The sequence below is a fragment of the Poecilia latipinna genome, unplaced genomic scaffold (assembly GCF_001443285.1).
Source record: "Poecilia latipinna isolate Pla-1442-1.1 unplaced genomic scaffold, P_latipinna-1.0 Scaffold135, whole genome shotgun sequence".
Classification (NCBI taxonomy): domain Eukaryota; kingdom Metazoa; phylum Chordata; class Actinopteri; order Cyprinodontiformes; family Poeciliidae; genus Poecilia; species Poecilia latipinna.
Window position 1 is genome coordinate 143,698 of NW_015112751.1, and position 21,306 is coordinate 165,003.

Here is a 21,306-nt window from a genome sequence, read left to right on the forward strand (position 1 = left end):
GCACTATGAAATAACTAGCATTGTTACTGGATCTTTTTGTTTTGTTTTTGTTTTACCATCTTTCTTCATTTTTTTTTTTAAGATTCATGATTTCTTTGTAACAACTCATCTTCCACTGCCTCCATTTCTTATCACTTCATCCTGACAAAGTGGTCATAAACCCCTTAAATATGACATCAAGATAAAGTTCACCCAGAACAACCGAAATAAGATCTTACACCTCTCAGCCTTGTTGTAAAAAATAACTTGTGTGCTCTCTAAACTTTCCTCCAGACTCTCTTGCTCCCCAGCTGTCTGCTCTCTCTTCTTAGACAACCAAGCCAGCTGTCTGCCCTCCAAGTTTGACCTTATTTTGATGAACACCATTGTGTGTTTATTTATGTTTCTATATGTGTGTGTAAGGTAAGTGGTTGCAAAAAACATGCATGCACACACACACACTTATATATGTATATATATATATATATATATATATATATATATATATATATGTGTGTGTGTGTGTAATATGTCATTTGGCTTTTATTGCAACGTTTGGCCTTTTAATGACTGCAGGGTAGATCTATTGGCCATGCGTCTCTCTTGCTCTCGTCTCCCTATTTTTTCGCCACCGTTCCCTGACCGATAGCCTGTCAGCAGGAAGAGCACTCACACTTTATTTGTGCACACCGAGGGGTCGATGTCTGAGTGCCACTGAGGAAGGCAGGGAAGGGAAACGTGTTTGAGTGTGTTTTTGGAAAAGGAGGCCATAAAGGACAACACTGTCCAGACTTTTCAAAAATAACAACGCATATAGCTGTACTTATAAGTATGCATGACTGTGTCGCTGGGAAGTCTATCTGCTAATTATTTAGTCAGGCTTTGACCTTTAACCTTCTCCTCTAACCTCCTGTATCCTGCTGAACTGAAGAGATAGACATGCATTCATACATATGCACATCCACATAGGCTCCCTACGCCCCCGTACACACACACACACACACACATGCACACGCACCCCTACACACCTACACACACACAGAGAGACCCCCAGCGGGTCTGGGGCTGTGAGTTTTTGTGAGTTTCTTTAACTTTAGCAGTTCAGAGGAGGAAAAACATGAGCAGACTTTCAAGGAATGTTTTTAGACATGATCAAAAATATTTCAGCTAGAACACCAGTTCAGTGTGAGAGGCAAACATTCAGATTTATTACAGCCTATATTCCAATACATATTCCCCACGTACCTGACCTACTTCTATATTTGACAGCTGTTAAGACAGAAAGGGGATGAAAAAAAGCATGTAAATACAAAGAATGTCAAATGTGCATGACTGTACTGGTCTTGATAACTACTGACAACAAAAATATTCGCTACTTTCTTAATTCAATGTAATTGGTTCTTCTTGCATGAGAACAACAAATTTTGCCACCTGAGTGAAACATCTGCATGTCCTCCGGAAGTGGTGCTCTTCAGGGCTTTTCTGATTAATGCCATCCCAAGGCAAAGACTGTTTGTTCAGATAGAAAGCCATCTCTTCATAGGCCTGCAGGTTTTCAGATGATTGATTTCAGAAGAGTTCAGCAAGGGTTTTGTGACCTACCGCTGCTTTGAACTTCTCCATAACATTTTTTTCTGATCTACTAGGCATGATTCCAGATCTCTACAATGTTTTTTTTTTTTTTTTTTTAATTCACGTTCTCTCACAACATGTAGGACTTTCACAGAACAGTTGTAATTGCACTAAAATCAAATTTAATAGCGTGTAACACCGTTTAATAATGAAACGACTTCTGAATGGATTTGGCTGCTCTAATTTCTATGCAGGAGAATCCGAGTGCAGGAGCTGAACAAAAATGCACACAACAAACAATCCACACAAGGATTGTAAAACTGTGTCTTTTTGTCACTTTCATGACAATGTCCTACTTTGTGTTGATCCATCACATGACATCACAATAAAATACAAAGTCGGAAATAAGAAGATATAGTTTTGCAGGTGCAGTATGGTATTGAATTTAGCCTATCCTATGCACTTGTTAGAGGTAAAATATGTTTTTGTGAAAAGGGTTATATATTTTGTTATTTGTAACACCTCATCTATGGGTGATTCTCTTAAACTGTATTAAGATTATTGGTCTTATGTTATCATTCCCATGTTAACTATTGTTGAAAAGAAAGATCAAAATAAAATACACAGGAAAAAAAAAAACAAAAAAAAAATCAGGCACAGTGGACTTTGTTTTACCAGTCTACCCACGATGTACAGCAATAAAGCTCACTCAGCAAAACCCCAATGCAGCAGTACAGAAAATGAAATAAAAACAATACAAACAGTGAAGTGGAACTCGGTGAAATCACTTGAAAGCACAAGCTGAGTTATGGACAGCTTTGGGTTTAGCCAGAGGGTGGAAACTTTGCTTTTAACTGCTTGGCCAGGGTGACTAGGTGCTTGTGTGTGATATTTGTTTTGGCAGGACTGTAACTGGTGCAAGAACACGATGAGCTTATGTGGATGTTAACCGATGTCTGTGTATATAAGCCAAATAAGCCCCTATGCTCACTTAGAGGGTGAACTTAGATTTTTCCTATATTCAAGTTTAGGGTAGCAGATATAGTTAAATAAATCATGCGTCATGGATTTCTTCTTCTTCTTCTTTCCTGACTAAGCTTGTTGGTTTCTTTTTTAGTCTGCTTTGTCTCATCTGTCTTGAAGTCTGAAGAAACGCAGGCTGTACAAGGATGTGAAACCTAAAATTTAAGGCTGGCAAGAAAAGCAAGATTTTTTTTTTTTTTCATAATTATCAGAAGAAAAAATAGATTATTTTTTCCAAATGCAAATTCAAATTTACATTTGTGTTGGTATTTTACTCTCTTTACTCCCAAATCACTGAAATTAAATAAAACTATGCAATCAACCAAGCATGGTTATGTTAAAAACAATTTCCCAAATTTTAAGCGTCTCACTAATAATTTTTCAATCTGCCATCTGAAGAAGGAAAGAGTATGGCCTAACTGCAAAGCTGCCAAGACATAGTTATGGAGGGAAATGGACAAGCAAGGCAAGGAAAGCATCAGAGTAGGAACTCACGAGGATCTTCAATGATCTATATTTTGGGTGGAGAAATTGACAGGGCACTCTACAAAACTATCCTTTATGGAAAAACTAGTAAAAATAAAGTTTTGGGAACCAAAACCAAAAACATTTGCACTTTTCTGTAAGCCATGTGAGAGATGGTATGTGGAGGAAAGTGGAATCCAAGGAGGCAGAATAACAACCTGGATGAATTTGGCTCCCTCAACTTCAAATTATGCACTATTGGTGTCAAGTGTTTGTGCAGCAAATATTTTTGTTTATACCGCTATCATTTTAAAGATATGGATGTATGTTTCCAGAAGTCATCAGAGGCCTGCCACCCACACTTACAAAAATCAAGTAAACTCGGTGTCAGTCAACTGTGCTGCAAATGTTTTTGCTGCATAAACCAGCACAAACATAGCCCAAAAACTTCACCTTGTCTGAACATACCAGACTCTGCATGCAGCTGTGTGCGTGTTCAGTGTCACATAACACCTAACCCGACCCGGGCGGCTTTTCACCTTTAGAAAGAGTGAACCCTGACCTCTGGAGAAATGACCCTAGATCTTAACAGGCCCTCATTATACAGAGAGGATTGCTGGTGACAGGAGACAGATGGAATGTCCCTTGCACATAAAGGCAGGCGCACACATGTGCCAGTTCGCAGACATGGAGCAAAGCTAATGGAGTAGAGAGGTTGTTTTCTACAGACTTGAGGAGTGACAAGAAGTTCCACAGGGCCACTTCCCCACAAACACGCATGCACACACACGCACACACACACACACACACACACACACACGCACATTGAGCTCAGCTTACACAGGAAACTGCTGAGACACACGGGTCAAGTCTGCTTCCATGTTTATGGTCCTTCCAGACCCACTGCAGCAAAAGCAGGTACAGTCGCACGCAAAAAGCACTTTAACATGGGATCCGTTATCTGCCTTTTGCGTACATTCACAGAACATTGGTACCTTGTTCTGTTCTTTCTTTTCCATTCCAGCACCACATGGTTTTTAGAACATGTGTGCAAGCCTGCTCAGGAGCATCCATCAGTACGGTACATGCGTGCACCTTAACTACAGCACCTGAGTCCTCTGAAGGTTAAACTGGACACAGACTAATTTATTTTGCCCTCTGAGGGCTACTTTCTCCTCAAATAATGAGCCTGGCAGTTTACCCCATACTAAACCTCCCCAGTACTCCACAGATGGCCTTTCAATTAGCAGGCAAGAAACATGCAGAAAGGCGATGCATAGTATAATCATTGATCTTGCAAGAGGGACCGCATTCACATCTCGTCATGAGCAACATACACTGACAAATACGCGCACACACAAACACACACACACACACGCAAGAGTGCAATACACAGATAAATATCCGAGCATATGGCTTGTGCACACATGTATGTGTACCTAGAGGGCCAGATTACTTTGCTTCCTGCTTAGCAAGCAATCTTTCTTCAGGTCACTATTCCTCGCTTCCACACAGGAACAATCTATAAATTCAGACTTCTGGGACACAGCCGAGTGAATGTATTTGGGAGAGTCATCTGAATTTAGTTACCGTGGAGCTGCTGAGTCGTTTACATCGTATGGCGGATTTCAAATTTGAGATAAATGCCATATGCAGGTAAAGAAGATTGACTCTCAGGTTTGCAGCTGTGGAGCTATGAACTCATTCTCGAGATATCGGCCTGTTTCCCCCAGATCCCCTCCTACCCGTCCCTCCCCTCAGGTGTAGTATAATTCTACTGCGCTTGCTATTTTAAGTAATATTAAAAATTGGGAAAGCCCCATTGTAGGAAATTTTCCCAAGAAAGGAGGAAAAGTGGATAGAGGAAGGAGTGGAATTATTCTTTTCTTCTGTGAAATCACACTGAGCCTTTTCTCCCCGACTCTTCCAAGTGCACCAGAAATGGGGAAAAATGCCCTTAAACATTTTCTTGACCAGAAAGCTTTCTGTAAAATATGGTAGATTTAATATTTTATCCCAGGTGCTGGTACAGTTCTACACATTGCTGCAATTGCTGGCACTGTTGCCTTGCAGCAACACGATTCTTGAGTTTGAATCGAGGCCAATTTAAATTTCTTTTGACAGCGTGTTCTCTCAGAGTAGTCCCAAAGTCAAAATATATGTGTGTAATATTAATTGGTGTTGTGTTTAAATGTTATTTGTCCTGTGTGGCTCTGTGTTGTCCTGACGTGTCTGGTCATTGGTGGCCTTTGGTAAAACAATGGAACTACAAGTGCTCAAAATATATCTATAACAAACATCTGTGTATTATCATTAAGGTTGTTTAGTGAGAGCTCGTTACTTTTAATTAATATAACTTTTCTTTCTTTCAATGGATTTTTTCAGCTTTGAGAAAAACCTGGATGTATAATATGTGGATGTAATCTAATAGGTGGAAAATTCACCATTACACACGTGGAAGATCTGTATCACTGCGGAAGCTAAATATTTATTTTAGCTGCTTTTTATGTTTTTTTTTTTTTTTTTTTTTCTAAAATTTTTTTATGGGCTTACCCTGACACAATGAGATGGAGAATTTGTGAAAAACAGTACGTTTGCAAGTCCCACTGTTTAGGAATATAAAATTTTCCATTGATATGCTAAAAAGACATTTGGGATTGGTGGATTTTAAAGGCAGATATTCACCAGGGAGTTGTGGGCAAGCAGAGGGTAGCTGCATAATCAGCTCTACCATCAGCCAACTGATATTCTGCATAATAGAGGAGAGATTTTTGGGTCAGTGTGTGTGTGCGTGAGTGTGTGATACATGTGCATGGTGGGGCAATGGCAGCCTCAGTGTGCGTTTGCCCTTTTATCTGCATGGATGTGTACAAGTTTGCTTGCATCCTGTCTGAATTTGTATGCATGTGTGCCATCTATGTCTGGATGTTTATCTGTGTGTGTGTGTGTGTGTGTGTGTGTGTGTCAGGAGCACTGACCTCTTTCCCCACAGGGAGAAAAGTCCCTGTCTCATTAGAAAAGAGAGACAGACAGAGAGACAGACAGACGGGCAGGAAGGCAGTGGAGGAACAAAAAACGGAGGACGAGGAGAAAGACAGGGAGCAGCAGAGTGAGGGTAGCTAGAATGTATTTAAGGGTCAAAGATCACCCATCCATTATCCCAATGTGCAGGCAGGGGCCATGGCAGAGAAGGTCACAAAGTTTTCTGAGTCGCATTTGGATCCACAAACCCTTTTGCTTCATTTTTCTTCATTTTCTTCTTTAGGGACCCTTTATTGACATGATGCATTCCTCAGACCCCAACCAATACCATCACCCTAGCTGCTGATGTGACCGAGCTCTGACCCTGGTCAAAAACTACAGCCTCTGATCACTCAATCAGTAATTTAAACTTTTGAGTGTAGCAAACGCTTTGAAACGCACATGTTCAGTGAGTTGACTAATCACTGAAGATTCACAAGCACCTTGTCATGTTGACGGTACACAGAGACTGAGGCACATACTCCCCAAAATATGTTCATGTTCCAAATGTTCTCTCATTCCATTCGAAGCAAAAGCCCATCTGCGTTCGTGGTGGCTAAGAAAATCAGCTGGTTTGATCATTATAAGCTAGTCAGTTTGCCCTTTTGAACCGTGACAACGGCAGCTTCTTTATTATTACGGTTGTTATCGTTAGGAGTGCTAATTTGGTGCCCTTAAAGATAACTCTGACCTGTGCTTTCTGACCCTTTGCCACCTACACACATTTAAGCATATTGCAACGTTGTGACTTCTGCACTTGGTAGTTTGCTTGCATTTGTTGTCCTAATGACAGAAAAAGACAGACTAAGCATCGTTGTGTGCTCAGTGCGAGTCAGACTCTGTCTTAACTTCAAATACAGTTTAACATACTAGATTACTTCCTTTAATTGAACATCGAGTTAGGGAAGCCAATTATTAGAAATTTTATACAACCTTAAATTAGTTCAGTGTCAGTGGATTAGGGAAAATTACTTTAATCCCACACAGGAATAACTAATTTCTATGACATTTTGATGCATCAATTGGGTTATTTTCAGTAACCGGATATTTGCCTTGATCTGAGCCAAGTAAAGACATGGCTCTGCTTCCTCAAAGGCCTTCCCAAATACATCACTGTACTAGAAGTCTGACCAGTTGTTGAACTATCTGGGGAACATTAGACTGTCTTTCGGATCAGCTCCTCTAAGGAGCCTCTAGGCGCTAGCAAGTATGTTTTTCCACTGGTACAAACTCTGCACCAACTCCGCCCCCCCCCCAAAAAAAAAAAAAAAAAAAAAAATGTGCTTTGTTGACACCAGTTTTCTGCTGAATGAGAGGAAAGAACCACGTTAGTCAAATATAGAAGTCGGTAGTAACTAATTACATTTACTCAGTTACATTTTGAGGTAAACAACATCTTTTAGGAGTAGTAGTAGTTTTGTTGTTAATTGTTGCAGATTGTCACCATCAGGATACTGACTATTTGTAGTCTTTTTTTTTTTTTTAGCAGTCAGAGAGAGGTTAAGTCTGTCAATGCAATCAGAGCCGACTGCTTCTCACCGAATCCATGAATGACATTTCCAACTGTTCTTTAACACCGTCAATTTTTTAACATTCACAGCTTTTGCTGAAGAGAGATCAGCTGATTAGGACTGCAATTACAACAAGCGTTCACAAGCACTGCTCCTCGTTTCAAACGGCATTAATAAATTAAATTGGTGATATCAAGGCATCTGTTTGCAGGGATAATAACGTTGTTTGTTGAATTAAACTGTCTTCAGGCAATGTGATCCTTCGCGAGCATAGAAAAATACAGGAGGAGGAGGTGGATCAACCATTAACTGCTTTGGCTTTCAGGCAGCTGAAAATCAAACCTTTTCATTTCCAGAAGTTAAGCCATGGAGATGTTTTGGTAGAAAGCCTGTAAGTTCTAGGCCATAGTTCTCAATTGTAGAAAGGTAGAGATCTACCTTCAGGTCGGGAATCTGTCTCTTCTTCAAGCTGAGAAGTTAAAGCATGCCAGCCTTTTCTTCACAAGTAAACAGCCGAATGGAACGGGAAACGAACAGGTGAATTTAAGCCTCGTTGGCATTTATATGGGCACTGCTCGGAGTTGGGGTCTCCCAAATGGGCTGGAAAGGGTTGTTTCACACACGCACACACACATACACACACACACACAAGCCATGTGAGACACTTTTCTACAGTCGGTGCATGCCACAATCCAGACTTTCCTGTCTTTTAATTGAATCAAGAGGCAGCATGTGGGCGTTTGAGGTTTGAAAAACAGAAGAAGCGTGGGGTGTGGGGAAGCTTCACAGGACGGCTGATTGTGTGTGTATAAACAGACAAGAAATCTAATTGTTGGACTCCATGTGTGTATAAATGCAGTCACGGAAGTATGTTTATGTGTGAATACCGCTGAGCATGATAAAATAAACTTGGGTGAGCAAGTGGTGAATCAAAATTTTTGGCCTTCATGGTTGGTGATAAAGTCAAAAACTGTTTGGCTGAGTTCTGTACAAGTGTTATCATTAAAAGGGATTGAGGAATAACACGTCTGAGAAGATTTAGCGATTTTGAAACATCACAGTATTTCTCGTCGGAAAGTAAAATCTATCTTAGGAAGCACTATGTAGTTTGTATCTCAGCATCCAACTTCTTAAAGATGAATGCCCACATGGATGCTGGAGAGTTTTATTTGTCAGTAAGAGGATATCTTAAGTTCCTCTGTTGTGTTTGCATCGTTGACAAACGAAAGTCTTCTGGTTGGGTTGGCTTTCAACACTTACAGTATGCTGGGACTGGTGAAGTTTTCACCACTTTCAAATCACAATTTAGCATAAAAGGCTGCTGTGTGAACATGGCCTTGGACTGAGACAAGCTTGAAAACCATAATAGACTGCCCTTGAATACACTTGACTAGAGTATTCTACATTGATTACAGCGTTTACAAAGAACAAGTCATGATTTTTAAAAACAAAATCTGACATTGCACTCATGAACTCAGTATTGTGTATCATCTCCTGAGGTAACATAATCATTACAACTCTAGGAATATCCCACTGGCATGATGTGTAATCACAGAAAATAAGTCCAACATGAAGCTCTACCGAATGCACACACTTAAATGATTGAAGTGCGATGAAATCTGACTCTGCGCAAAGATGAAGGGATTTGGGGGGAGCCAAGTAAAAGACACTGAGTAATGATGAATCCTGTGATCATCTGCTGAAAAAAGAGAAAAAAGTAAAACAGCAATGAAGAACAAAGCGACCACAACAGAAGCCCCAAACCTCCATGAAGCCCACCACCTCATCATCACAGAGTAATGTGGTTTGTCTTACAGGAGGTTCCTATACTTATTACGGGCATTATATGAACTCCTCATGTGATCGTGTTAAAGTATATGAGCTCTAACATCCCTTAAAGATCAGGTTCTTAACTTGTTTGTAAAGCTGAGCTGATCATTTTCTTCATTAGGTATTTAGTGGCTCGTTTATTTGCGCAAAGGCCTTAAACCTTCTGTTGTACTCCCTTTATCTCGACTGAAATTACTTTATGAATCTAAGGGCATTTTCACAAGCTTCTTTAAATCCACCATATAATCATGATCACATGTTTAGATCACTGCAAATGTTATTCATGACTGTATTGCCTCAAACAAAAACCTGTAGAGAGAGAGAGAGAGAGAGAGAGAGAGAGAGATGCTGAAAAACAGCCTGTGAGAAGTAGAGTGAGAAACAGACAGCAAGGAGAGAAATGGAGTGAGAGTTGGATGGAAAAAAAGAAAGAAAAGCAGAGGAAGAGAATTAAAGAAACCACAACAGAAGCTCAAAGTCCTTAAAAGCCCCCTTCTCCTCATGTTGGTGGGGTGTGGTGTTGGGGATTTGGCTTAACTTCCTACAGTGCAGCCCCTTTCCAAACATCTCATATATACATCCAGTCAGGCACAAAGTTACAGCAAACCACATCACAACTGTTCATGAGAGCGTGTGTGTTTGTGTGGGTGTGTAAGCTCTCCGCTCAGCTGCTCCCAGACTCACAGAGAGCGTTTGCTGCCTGAGCGTGTCAGAACTGTCTCTTGATCTCATCTGTCTTTTTATTGCCTAATCCCCGTTTCTTCTCTCATTCCTCTCTCTTCCTCCCTATGTACTTCCTTCTTTGTCCTTCATTTTCTCCCTTCAACCCCAACAATCCCACTTCATATTTCTACTTAGACTTTAACTACAGCCGCAGTTGCTTTGACGGCATTAGTTTTAAGTTCATGAGAATAAAGGTCGTCCTTTTCCCCGTCTCCTCACAGTCTGTATTTGTGTTCTCTTTGGGCTTCATACAGGCTTACTAAAGTCCTCTGTCTAAGGAAGTAAAGATGGGTTTGTCCGATCCAAGATATAGGTCATCCGCGAATTGGATTTAGTTTAGGACGATGAATGTTTAATTTTGGTTTACGTAACAGTGCCTCAGCTCTACAGTGGCAAAATGTTTGTTGAACTTACCCTCCTCTGTCTCTGTGCCATCTGTCAGAGTTTCACATTTAGTCCTCTTAAATTTCCAATAACACCTTTTAACCAAGATATGATGGGTTTTGTGGCTAGTAAATGAGTTTTGGATTTTGTGAAGCTTTTGACCTGCTAATACAGATTTTTGCCAATTCCAGGTTTTTTCTTTCAGAACAACATGAGACATGAATAGATTTTTTTTTCTGCTATGAGTTTGACTGAATTATTTTATATATTGGCAACAGAGGTGTCTTAAAACTGCATGTTTGAGAGAACAGCTGCTGTAAAACCCGATTTACTGTTTATGAACACAATAACAGAGTTTACTGTTTAAGTTGTGGATCGTCCATAAGAAATAAAGCTGAGAGATCAAAATGATTACACAAATCAATTTTGTTCTACTCCACAGCCTTCCTGTTACCTGCCTTTCGTCTTGCTCTCTCTTTTGAGACAGCCTGAATAAATTACAAACATCTTGTGAAGTCATAAAAAATGGTTTCTTTTGAAACAGCCTCTTACATCGCTGTGGTTTCTTTAACTTCATTTTCTAAAACCTCTGTTAGTGAAAAAGAAAGAACTAACTGAGTCTCCTCCCTGCATTAAGATCTTCCACATTAAAGAGTTTTGTTGTAGCTGCGACCTGGAAGCACTTAGTCTCAGTGCGTTTGCTGATCAATAAAAGATTGAATTCTTTTAGCTTCCAACTGGCCGGTTGCTCGTTGTGGCAGATCAAGCTGAGCATCGTCCAATTCTGATCCCATGCACTTTTCTCGGTGCCTTTTATATTTCTACTCTCATAATATGCTGTTGCACATTTGCATTGTGTAAAAAAGTAAACAGAAAAGAACAAAAAAAGATGTATACTTAAGCTATTTATGGAAGTAATGAAATCCTTATATATACAGCAACAAAACGCAAGCAAAAATCATCGAATGTGCTTGAATTGGTAAAAACAGACTTCTTGTGAATAGTGGCGAAAAATAATCAGCAAAGTGGCATTTATGTTTAAAGTGAACTTTATAGACCTTTTATTCCTGTCCATAAAAAAAAAAAACACTCTTTTTGGAAAACGTCAAAGGAAAAACTTACCAAAATTTTGAATCAAATTTGTTTTTTCTTTACCAAAATTCTTAATAGTGATTATTTCTTTTTCAGTCTGCCAGCTCTTTAAAGTTTAACACATTTACCAACAGCTGTGGGGTTCTTATAGCTTATACCCACAATGCAAGAGAATGCTATTAACTTTATGATGCCCCATCTAATTTTTATCTTTTGTATGATCCACACTTGGGAAAGTTTTAGTTCTCAAGATCAAAGTGATGGATATGTGGAAATGTGGAAACACTCAGCACATACACTGCAATTAAACGGTTTTAAGACGTTAAATCTATTAGTCATCAGTTTCTGAGAAGATTTAATGTGAAAATGTCCGAGATAACCTGCGAAGAAGTATTATTTACTTCTCAGAGCTTGGAGTTTTATAAAGTTTAGCAGTGAAACCCTGAAACAAACGTGTGGAATTGAATTTTCTTTCTCTGTTGATAATCAGCACTGTGGCGTAAGCAGCCGTCATGATGATTAAACTCAGATGTTGATTTTTAAAAGCTGACATGCGGCTGGAAAAGTCTGTCGCCACAACTCTCTCAGCTTTGAGTCACTAGTGAATTTTAAGCAAGATTTGTTTTTGTAATGTAGAGATTAATTCACATTCTAGAAACATTATTAAAATCCAGCTTCACTTGTTCTTTGCTGAAGAATTATGAATAAAACCATTATTTGTAAAAAAAAAAAAAAAAAAAAAATCTGCATTCTGCCAAATTTCATCAATGTGAAAACAGGATCAATGTTTTTAATTGTAGACAGTACTCATCGAAGACAAAGGCAGCTATTTATTAATATTTGACAGGCTTGTTAATAGGTTTAATCAATACACGTTGGTCCGACCGGCCTTTAGAGGACATTCATGATTTAGACAAGAGGAAATGAGTTTGACACCTCTGAAGTGGTGACCAAGTTTGTGCTTCAGATATTTTAAGCAATTTATTTGAAGTAAGTCTTAATTTCAAACGAAGCCCTGGAGCCTTTAAAAATAGAGGAGCTACAAGTCAGTGTATTGTGATCTGTTTCATACATTAGAGGGAGAGAAACCAAGTCTATGTCTATGTCTATGGTTTTATTAACTTTCCTTTAAATAATGAATCGGCAGTATTTTTAAAATATTGATCACATGTTATCTATATAATAAGACGCCAAACAGACATTCATCTGCTTTCGTTGCTGTTTACTTGTGACTAAACGTTAGCATTTGAATTTGTTTTTATTGTTAGTTTATCATCTAGACAAAAAGTCTGGCTTCAGTTTTGTTTTGGGAGATCATCCAGCAGCTGCTTATTTACTTTAGCCTTGACGCTAAATAAAGACACCATTATGTATGAGTGAGGTCCTTTATCATTAAGCCAAGTTTCTCTAACCACCCATAAACATGAAAATAGTTCATGTGTATCCATGCTGGTACAAATGTCTATTTCTGTATCAGTTGTGGTCCTGACCTCAGTTCGTTCTCCTTCAAACCAACACTGTGTATGAGTCACAATCTTTTAGCCATTTATAAATCTGCTATTGAGACGGGTCCCAATAAATCGCTGCTCTCAGATATTTTATATACAGATGCCTCATTAACCTGCAGTTTATATTTTTTACTCCTTTCAAGATGTGCCTAGTTTATATATATATATACCACATTCACTTTATATTCACTTTATAAGTTCAGTGTTATATAATGGTTCCGGTTTCAGTAAAACACTTTGCCATCAACTTGAATTGAATCTTTTTCTTAGCATTTGATAATTGTGCATGAGTCAGGCCTTCTGGTGTGCTAACTGGATTTTTTTTTCTTTGCAATTCTGCCTCAGGTCTTGGACATTTAGTGGACCAGAAAGCTGACAGATGATGCCCATGAATGATGGATGATGTCTTCTTGGTGCCAGTTGAATGCATTATAAGGCAATGATACGGTAATTCCAGTTTTCCCCACCCAGAAACTTAGTGCTCATACTGTCTGAAGAGAAGCTTAGAAAAGCTACAACCTGCAACCACATAATTGCTCACAAAAAGATGGGGATGCATATTATCTGTTTTTTATTTATTTATTTATTTATTTATTTATTTATTTATTTATTTATTTATTTATTTATTTTTTGCTTCTTCTATGTTACAAAATAATATATATATATATATATATATATAAGACTTAATTTAAGTAGTTTTTTCAGCACAAAATTTAAGATTTTGTTATTGTGGCATAATTTCAGAATGTAAAAAAAAATACAATGTTAGAGTATTTTAGTGGGTAAAACCCCCAGCAATTGTTTTAATATAAAGCACAATTGCCCAATTTATTGGCACACCAAACTGTTTCTACAAAATAAATGTGAATTTTTTCTGCCATTTACATTTGTCAAGGGGACTTTAAATTGTCTCCCTGGGATATAAAGGTGACATCATGGTATCGCAGATCAATATTTTTAACTTACCAGGTTGAATCAAGACCCAAATTTAGCTTTTAGCTCCGGGCCTATTTCTCTTCCCAGTGAATCAAGTCAGTGGATAATGATCTGTAACCAGGACTTACAAATATCTAGACGTTGTCATTAAAAACGCGTTGGCTTTAACAAAAAACTCAAAACCGTGTTTAAGATTAAAGGGTTACTTTGTAGCTTCAGAAGCTAAGAGGTAATATTATCATGAAATGGAAAGTCTTCTTTCCAGTATTTGATTTGACCTGATAAACTAGGCTTCTACTTTCTCAAAGTCCTTGTAGTACTTTCATTGGTAGTTAATTGGTCATTGAAGCCATGACCTGCTAGTCAGAGCCTTTGGCAAAACTGGTTTTAAGTCTTTTGTATCTTCTGAAATATATATACGTATAAAAATATAAATAATTAATTTTTATTTTTTGTATTGACCTGAACTTAGCTCAAGTACAGTTCAGGCGTTAGCAGCTTTTTTTAAAGGATATTTTGATCTCAAATATTCACAATCAGCTGGGATCACTAAGCCCCCAAATACTGGGGGTTTATTGGTCGCATCTGTTCAAAGCAATTATTCTAGATTTATTCTAGATGTTTGTTGCTAAAAGAAACATATGAACGAAATAGCGTTCAGATACATACTGTCCTGTTTGAATTAAGTGTCTCCTGCTGTCACAGTAACATTTAAGCTGTACAGACCCAATGTTGTGTGTGTGTGTGTGTGTATGCAGATCCATGTGCTGTAGATTTGTGTTTGAGTGTGGAAACGTATGCAATTATTATGCTGGTGTGTGCCTCTGTCCCTACTGTAGTATGTAGGTCACCAGTATATTCCTGATGAAGTGCAGTCCTCTGGAGAACCCTACAGAGCCTAAATTAGATACTATTATCTCTCTGTGTGGGTGTGTGTGAGAGAAAGGGAGAGAGAAAGTGAGAGCGAGATAGACGACACTATCAGACAAGAGTACCGCAGGCATGTGTTTTCAGTTTTGTGCACATACATGCTTTCACATGTGAGAGCGGTATTGTAATTATGCATGTCCATTTATGTGTGTAGGTGTATGAAATTGGAGGCTATTTCAAATATAATGTACTTATGTGTGTGCAGCAAAATGACACAGTCATCATCAGGCTGGCTTGCTGATCCTTCCTGTTTTGACTGACCTGTAAATGTAAATGTCAGTCAGTGATAACAACTCTAAAGTTGTAAAATCTGTCCCTTTTGCAACAGAAAGCTTGCAAACTGGTTACAGGGTTAACATTTCGATCTTAAAAAAAAACCCAAACACATAGTTACAGTGGCTTTTTCATTTCAGGATGTCTTTGGAAATGTTTTCTGAACTGGAAGTAAAATAAGCAGATTTGTTCTGGTAAACCACTGAATATAGTCAGTATTTGTATCATTTGCTTTAGCTTCAGCATCCAAGGCAGCATCCACCATTGCTTGTGTGGCAAAATTCACTTATCTGCCCTCGAGTTTAAATGTGATAAACTCAGTTCTTGTCACTGTTCTGTCATCAGGCGAAATACACTAAAACCAGATTAAGTTTTTTGTCTCTGCGATTTCGGAAACTTAATTTTTGATTGATTTATTTATTTTGTGAAATTGCAGTTTAATTGTATGCCTTCTTATCCATTTATACTGTTGGTGCAGATTTGTTCGCTGAATCAAAATCCACCAGTCTATATTTTATGCAACCTCCTTCAGCAAAATAGTCACCGGCTATACCAACTGATCCGGGACAGTTTTTTTTTTTTTTGAGACACTGCACAGCCCATAATCCTCTCTTCATTTCGAGATGTCTACATCTCTAGTCAGTCTACTGTCTGTTAAGTCACAGGGACAATACCACATACGGCCAATCTGTCAAACCAATTTGGAAATTTTTCCAGAGCTAAGCCCCAAAAGTTATATCCAACCTGAGAGGAATGAATAGGAGTGAGAATGTCTGCCTTTGAAAGGCTTCATGCTTTGACCAAATCATATGCTGTCACTCCTATGCCTTAGAAGGCCTGCACTTTTCATCAAAGCCCTTGATCGCTACCTTTCACAGCGCTGTCGAATACACCCTGTGAGCATCCCTCCCTCCTTTCCTCCCATCCCCTCCCAAATCTCTTTCTTCTTCCCTCCGATGTCTACTACCCCTTTTCACTGCCCCCCGCCCCCACAATCTTCCATTCCCCTTGTCTCTAATCCCTCTATCCTTCTCTCCTTCCCCTCCTCAATCAAACCCTCAAATCCCTCCAGTTTTTTGCCTCCTTTTTCCCCTCTGTGTCTGTGTGACTTCAGTTCTGTCAAGGTAGATGAAACAAGAGAAATTCAAATTCATCACACTCATAACCTGCCATAATAATCAGCCACTCTCATTCCTCCCTTGGTGGTGGCAGGCCAATGTTGCTGCCCCCCCCCCCCTTTTTTTTTTTTTTTTTTTTTTTTTTTTTTGGGGGGGGGGGGTTATTTGCATATTTGTTTCCCCTTTGTTTCTTTTGATGAATTATTTACCATAGAGAAAAAATGACAGCGGAGATCAGTGATGATTGCCGTCACGGGTGCCGCTCTTTGTAATTGTTCTCCTTTTTTGCTGATTTTCAATCAACTTTTTTCATGCAGACTACAGATGAGGTACAGGGAGGAGAACAAAAGTTACACATACATTTTAGCATTTCTGGTGGAATCTTCCCCCGTCTACAGGGAACGCGGCTTCCATTGTTGTCACAATGATTACAGAGTTGGCAAAAGCAGAAAAAAAAGCACACACAAAATGTGCTCACACTCCTCCTACACAAAGGACAAGTTGGATGAACACAAACACATCCTGTTCTTGATTACCTAACTACTAAAGATACTTAATTGTAAGGCAATATGCTACTAATAACAGTTTACCAAAGACATTCATTTTTAGTTAAGTGCAAACTGAGCTAAACTGAGCACACAGACCACACATGTCAGTGCAACAAAATAGGATCTTTAGCAGAGTAATCACAGTAACTTTGTATCCTCATAAATGCCTTGACTGTAAGCCTCAGTAGCAGTGTTCACAGTTTGTTTCAAGGATATGTGCACCACACATTTTCAAACACACACACACACACACACATACATACACCGCCATCCTGTCCCTGTATTGCCCTATCCAAGAATAACAATGCATAATTCATGTCTGAAAGTCTCGTCTGCAGACAAAAGTTGCCGTTTGCATTTATTATTTATTGAAAACAGCTCACATGATGAATCCTTTAACAAACAGACTAAGCGCTGCACCTATTTCTTCCTCTCGTGCTGTTTGTGATTTGGTATAGATTTTTCTTTTTCTTTTTTTGATTTTTGTTGTGCATGGGCTCATTAGCTGAAATTGGGATGTGAGATGACGAGAGAAATGGCAAGGGGAAAGAAAATATGGAAAGGTGCTGGAGAGAGGGATGGTTTGAAGAGGGAAATTAGGCCAAAGAATTAATAGATCAGTTTTTAAAATGTATGGATTAATGAGGGACTTGACTTATTAATCAACCTAATTAATTTAACAATGATATGTTTTTTTTTTTTTTGGCACTCAGTTTTATTTTACACTTTAGGGCTTCTCTGGAAAAGTCTGCTGAAGTATCAGTATCAGATTTATATAATCTTTCTATGTTCGTGTTGCAGTGCTGGACACACTCTAAGATATAATTACGTTTCTTCTGAACAGTTTCAATAAGGATGGGAGTAATTGTTTAAGACTGAAAGGAGCATTTGCCATTTGACCAATGATTAATGTTTTTTTTTTTTCTTTTTCTTTTTCAAATTTGCCAATTAACAACTTATCGCTCAAGTTTAACATTATTCTGGTGATGTCTTTTTTATATTTAGAATTTTCTTAAATGGATAAAGACGCACAACAACGTTGGTTATTTCTCTTGCACAAACTTAAAAATCCAATTTGGAATAGCAGTGATTAAACAGCTGATGTGATGTGATAAGAGATTAAATGAAATAACCACATCAGGATGAAAGCTGGCAGTCCAGACATGAGCAGGGAAAGAATGCATTTGTAATGGCTGCCATGGGAAAAAAAAAGTAATGAATCACATAGATTTAGGAGATTGGGAGATTTTTGCTCAGCGATGTACCTGATGCTCTATGCGTGCCTATCCATATTTTTTCGGTAAACTTATCCTGTCCTGATGGAACAAGATCTTCTTCGGGTTCGCGAGCACGTGGGAAACATTAACACCAGATTTTCTTAAGGAGAAATGGTTGCAAGAGGTGTTGTATGAGCACAAAGATATTGATGATCTACCATAAAATTTATAAGTAGTTAACCTAAACAAGATAAACTGTTTGTACAGGCAGGTTTGTACGAGATGTGAAATGCAGCTGGGAGTTGTAGAAGTAATTCACTTTTAAGTTGCCTTCTAACTCTGATTCACCTCCATTAAATGGTTAAATTTTTGCTTGTTTCCTGTCACGTCAGAAGATACACTGGTGGTATGTAATGCTCCAGCATCAACTCTCTGTAAGTGGGAGTCACATTACTAGTTAACAGACATGGAAAAACAAATCATTTGAATTTGACAAGAAAAAAAAAAAAAAAAACCTCATAAAATCCAATATTGTTTCATTTCATCCCTGATCCAGTAGAACATTAACTTTTATACCTCTTCCTCCCAGTTTGCACAAATCACTCTCAATGCAAATACATCTTAGATTTCAGATTGTCTATGGTTTGTATCTAAGGAGACACAAGCATAAAACTTCTCACAAATGCTTACGACAAGATGCTTATCGATTCGAGAGGCTGAGCCATTTGAAAATGCAATTGCCATAGCAATAGTTGTTAGGTAATACATTTTGCATAGTAACTGACCACTGAAAATAACTTTTGTAACTTGATTTTATCTGTTTAAATATTATCAAACCAGCTGGTTGCCCCTTATGGTTTTGTTCCCCTTTAAGTACAATATAATTCAAAGCAGATGCAAAATGTCCAGGACTATAGAGTTTAATCAGCTTCAAAGTGATAAATCTATTGAACATATGGAATTGGTCAAGGAGCAATAGGACCAGCTCGTTCCACCTGTCATCTTCTGTACAGCAGTAAAGAGTTGCCAACTGTAGCTAATTTTAGACTTGGTGTCATTCAGTAACCAGTAAATGCATTGTAATCAGTAAATGTTTGCTAATTGTGGTAATTTAAAAACATAGGACTTTAATGTCTTAGATAGAATTGTGTTTTTAAAGACTCAGAAATCAAAAGTCCCCCAAAAAGTAATCTCATCCCTTTGTAAACCTCCTTGTCAGCTGTTTGTTGACCACCAAAACTAAAGAAAGCAAACAAACAAACAAAAAAAAAGCTTTGCAAATTGCTTAAAAGCAGAAATCAACCAGTACTGTCATTGACTAAAATTCTGTGGACCAAATTCGTGTTTATGTTAACAGAACTGACTAATTGTATAAAGGAATCCAGATTACATGCAATATTAACATTTCTAGCAAGTATAATCTATTACTGAAAAGCAGATTCATTTTTATGATCATCTGTGGCTACATAGATTTTTGAATTATAAACAGCAGAGGTATTTTTGAGTTTATCACTGTCTACCATGTAATTGAGCAGACATTCAACTTTTTCCTTTTTTATTATTTCAAAGAAAGAGATTTGGTTAAACAAAAGAAAGTTGAGCTATCTTCTCATTTCTTTAGATGCCACATGAAAAAAACAATGTGTACGAATTGATCGACACGGTAAGGTGAAGGAATGGAGAACAAATAAAAACAAAAGTGAAACAACTTGTGACAAAGTGTACTCTTGCAAACTTCAAATCACAAACTGGCCACTTTTTAATAATTAACCGGTTCCTCTGTTACAGGCCCCTGTCATTGTGGCCCACGTTGGCAGAAGACCACCTCACAGGGATTTTCCTCTTCACCAGGTAACCACAAAGAGGAAAAGAATCACATTATCCACATGTACAGTGCCCTCATCCGCCCACACACGTAAGCCCTCGGCACTACACAGCGCTGACCACCACCGAGGCAGGAAACACAGAAACGCGCACACACGCATAGCATATTATCTTTATGAGGCGTTATACATCGGTGACCACCAACACAGGGTCTCAGTGTTCCCTAATCCACACTGTGTCTGAAAAGGCCGCCTCATGCAGTCGAGGGATTACATTGTCGGATTAATGGGAGTTTTAATTTGAGTCATTGTTGGGACTCTTGGCTGTAAGAATAGGTGGGGAAATAATACCAGTACTTTCTGAATGAAATTAAATGTGAAATGCCTTCAACTTTCATCTTTTATTTTAGAAATAAACCAGAAAAAAAAAGTTAACTTTGTAAGATCAGAAACTTTATTTTGTTTTGTCTAATACAAATAAAAATTCAACTATGAGGCGTATATCTGATTTTACTATACACGTAAAATTTGGCAAGAAGTTGGAAGGCAATAGTTGTTCATATAATATACACAAAACAAGCTATAGCTTTTAAAAACTATTAATTGAAAAGAACATGGACTTCTCAATGTTTTTCAAAGGAAGTTGGTTATTTTAAAATCAATGTTTACCATAAAAAAATAGTGAATTCTGTACAAGTACAAATAATTTGGATTATCAGTATCAGATGGTTTATTGTTGAAAATAAACATTCAATGGGAATGCGTGGCCACTTATTGACAACACAGAAATGGATATTGTAATCATTTTTCCCACAAAGATCTTATAAGCTAGAGACTTTCTTGAACTTTTGAAGGAAACGGGTGAAAAGGTCAAAAGGTGTCTTTACAAATGGAATTTGAATGTTGAAAACATGTTTTGACCAGGATGATTAAAACAATTATAATATAAAATCTAAAAGAAGAGTAAACCCGAAACTAAGAAGATGAGGAAACAAGATGGCTCACGACACAGCCAGAGCACAGAGGTTGCTTAGAAGAATCAAGTTAAGAAAATGCTTAAAGCGGTTTTATATTTTATGTTTCTTATGTCAATGCAAAACACTGAAAGACGTCTCCAGACTGAAGCAAATCAGAAGCAACTAGCAAAACCACTGCATGACTTGTTAATATAAGACAATCTATTCTGGTGAAAGGAACATGCCAATACATGCATGTTCAAATCTGAGTTCTGCTGGTTAGAAATGGAGCACAAATATTTATCACTTTATGAATTCAAATTTTAGCTGGAAGCTTTGCTATCGTTCATTTTGTCTTGGGTGCATGGACATTGTGTCTGAGTTTGGCTTCTCCAGT

The 21,306-nt window shown here is 38.1% G+C and overlaps 1 long non-coding RNA gene across 4 annotated transcripts in view; it reads left to right on the forward strand.

Moving 5' to 3' along the window:
• Window positions 1-21,306, forward strand: part of LOC106945232 (uncharacterized) — a 116,567-nt gene that overhangs the window by 78,545 nt on the left and 16,716 nt on the right. For all 4 annotated transcript variants that reach the window (XR_001424515.1, XR_001424516.1, XR_001424514.1 and 1 more), the window contains 2 exons: window positions 13,454-13,555; window positions 19,919-19,981. This is a non-coding gene — a long non-coding RNA (uncharacterized LOC106945232). The remainder of the gene's footprint in view (window positions 1-13,453; window positions 13,556-19,918; window positions 19,982-21,306) is intronic.